Source organism: Pinus tabuliformis, chromosome 5_2 (genome assembly GCF_031772625.1).
Source record: "Pinus tabuliformis cultivar Carrire ecotype Pingquan chromosome 5_2, CPIR1, whole genome shotgun sequence".
Classification (NCBI taxonomy): domain Eukaryota; kingdom Viridiplantae; phylum Streptophyta; class Pinopsida; order Pinales; family Pinaceae; genus Pinus; species Pinus tabuliformis.
Genome location: NC_142306.1, coordinates 1,093,654,644 through 1,093,658,175, shown reverse-complemented (window position 1 = coordinate 1,093,658,175; position 3,532 = coordinate 1,093,654,644).

Below are 3,532 nucleotides of genomic sequence, written 5' to 3'. Positions count from 1 at the left end.
CTTGGAAGAACAGGCACCCCGGAGGCCTCATAAAAGTGGCAGACATGTTAGAGAAGAGCTGACCACCCTTACAGAATTGTAGGCTTGCCCTCTTGCTATGTTGTGTTTCCAGCATTAGTCATGCTTTGAGTTTTGTCAAAAGGTGGCTAGTGTTCAATTTCATCATGAGCTGGCTCGTTTATTCGTGTTGCGCTTACATGGAAATCAAGCTATCTTAGCCAGTTTTCACCTTCACACTTACACCAGAATCTGTCTCATTAGCAACCGGCATACCGAACATTGGAGAACCATGGAACAAGAAGCAAAAGGTTGACCGGCAACATTATGAGCCATACATTAAAACCGGTTTCTTGAGGCATCTCAAGAGAGTGTTCCCATTCCGATATCTGAAAGATGAATATGCCCCACTAATGAGATTGATCATGAAATATTTCAGCTGTGAGGGACGATTCTCTCGTCTCTATGCTTATCACATCAGGTTGCTCATGCATTTCACCAAGGTACGGATGATGAACATTCCGTATTTCATTTTCCGGAACATAGAGAGGATGACCACACTTGTGCAGCATAAAACCCCTCAGCAGCAACTTAACAGTGTCTATCATTGTGCTCTTATTAAGATTTTTGTGGTTCATCAACTTGAATTACAGGGCATCACTTGGGATGATTTCATCTCTCGTGACTTGTTTAGAGCTTCACAGGGATTATCAGAGGTTAAGCATGAAGGTGGACCTTCTCATCAGTATGAGCGCCATGAGACCGCTAGTGTGCCGGTATTCATCACATATCAGAGAGGTACCAGACATTTGTTTGCAGCAGCAAAGCGAGTGTTATCTCCACTCGGTGTGGAAGGGGCCTCGCTTCCTCCATCAGCATCATAGGTACATGACAAAGGTAAGAGGCCAATGCAGGATGAGGGACCTTCAGGTGAAAGAGAGACCGACTTCATTCTCATTCATGATGATGATACAGATACGGGCTCACAAAGTGCCAAACTTAGGGGGATCATCCAGGAGCAGCAAACAGAGATCCAAGCCTTATCCCTTGACTTGGAGAGAGCTAAGTGGAACATGAAATATTTGGAGCAGAGGAACAAACAACTTGAAGATCAGCCAGCAATCATGGAGCAATAGAACATCCGCGAGAATCGCCAGGCTGCACAAAGGAGAAGAATTGAGCTCACGTCATTGGAGCAAGAGATTAATGAGGATCGGGAGTTTAATTTCAAGAGAGTTAACATGCACATAGAGATGTTGTTGGACAAGGCCGATAAGGATCATGCATTTTTGAGACACATGGCTTTCCACTACATGGCATGAAACAAGGTCTGAAAGGCACAAATCAGGAATTTAAAGGCAAAATTGAGGAAGGTAATAAGGAAGCAAAAGAGGCAAAGGGAGCTTGATCGTCTTCAGATATTGGCCGAAGCCTCTTTAGCCTAGCATAACACTTAATGAAGAAGCTCCAGCCCAAATTTCAAGAAATGTGGGACATTTTTGGCATTTTGGCAAATTTTGGTACAAAAAACAGGGTTTTTCTCCCTGTGCGCCGCGCTACCTGGCGCGCGCTTTTGCTAGGGAGCTCCAAACTGAGAAAAGTTTATATTTTTGGATTTGGCATGAAAAATCATGACTTATAGTACATGGACAAGAATTTTGGGCAAGTTTTGAGTCCCCAGTAGGTCAAAAACACTCAAAAAATGACCTCATTGCCCCTATTTTGACACACAGGAAGCAGTTTTGGGAGATTGAAGTTTTGGAGGGGAAAATTGGCACCAAATTCAGAAATTCCACTTGGGTTAGAAATTAGACAAGTAGGGCTTTCCAAAAAGCACACTTGGGCCCAATTTTGACTTCAGGAAGTTCCTCAAAATCGGCCTTAAAGTGGCGTGACGCATACAGATTTTGGCATGGTGCATAGAGGATTTTTGCTCAATTTTTCACCTTCCAGCTTAGAAATTCGGCCAGTTTGACTACTTTTGCTTTGTGATGTAATTTTTGATCTATCTTGATGTAATTGGATAAACATGATTTAATTTTGGCACATATTTACTTGTTCTAGAGGATTCATTCACTAAAAAGTGAAAATTTAATGAATGAATCAGTTTCCTACCTTATAGAGGCAAGGTGTTTTGATTGCCTAGATTTTAGTGCTTTGTTTAGAATTGGTTGAAACAGCTCCTAGAATGATGAGCTCGACCCCTAGAGGCAAGGGAATGGGTTGTTTTAGTCTATATCATGTAATTCATAAGTCATTTTCAGGGTTGGACACTTGGGATTTCTTTGGCATATCATTGTATATTCTATCTCTGCATTTTTGGCGAAGGAAAGACCAGGGTTTTGCAACACTATTTGGGATCCATGTGGCTTTATGTTTTGATGGTGTTCTTCTCTAATTAACTGTAAGTTAATTAGTGTTATTTGTATCATTTTCCTATCTCTTCTTCTGAATTTGAACAAATGAGTGATTAAGGTGGAATTCATTAACTGTTATGCTTTGCCTTTGAATTTGTTTAAATTTCCATGTTTTCATATGTTTAAGGAGAATTCTTGAGACCCTCTTGCTCTCCTTAGCTCCTCACCAGTCCGATCTATTTATTCACTCAATTTAAATCATCAGAACGATTGCCTTCCTTGCCCCAATCAGAACTCTGCAGAAATTGTGCCTCATCCCCGAGCCCAATTTGCCTTTCCCTGTTTCCAACACAAAACCCCCAAAAAACTCAAATCAAACCCTTGTACTTCATACCTAGCCTAAAATTAGCTTTTATTTCAGTCATCTCGAGCCCCATCATTTGTCTTTTGCCGAGATCGACTCGGAGAGAACCCTCTCCTTTCCTCGTAGGGTTAGCTACGAAGCTGAGAGTGGTTTGATGCGGACCTTGAACCTTGTCTTTTCAGCTTGAGACAAATCTAGGCTCTAACAGACATCATCATGTACTTTTGAGAAATGAAATGATAGGATAGTGTATTGCACCTTTGTAACTTTATTAGGAAAATTTACATCTCCATGAGTGGTACATGTGCCTTTGGAATCCTTTAAAACACCTTTCCCTAATTACTAACTCCCTTGATGGTGACTATGGTGATGACATGACTCCTAAATGGTTTTGATGATATGAGCTAATAATGGCACCAAATGGATACTGAAACAATGATTAAATACCTTTGGACCTTTGCAATATGCATGATAATGATATCACGATCTTCAATGATGACCAAGGCACTCATTTGGTGAATCATCACGAGTCATGACAAGACCATGATGGAAATTTTTGACCTTGAATATGGAGGGAGTAGTAATGACCTAGAACTCACCAATGATAAAATTTTATTTGAAAATTTATTTGAAACTATAACAATTTGACCTAGGATCCTATCAACTAACTTTGAAAGAGCACATTTGATCACTGGTGACTCATAAACACTAACACCATTGTTAATCATTTAAGGATTCAATTATGATCCAATATTTATCTCTATTATTCCTTGGGATCTGTTAATTAGCTATTATTATTTTCACCCATCATTCC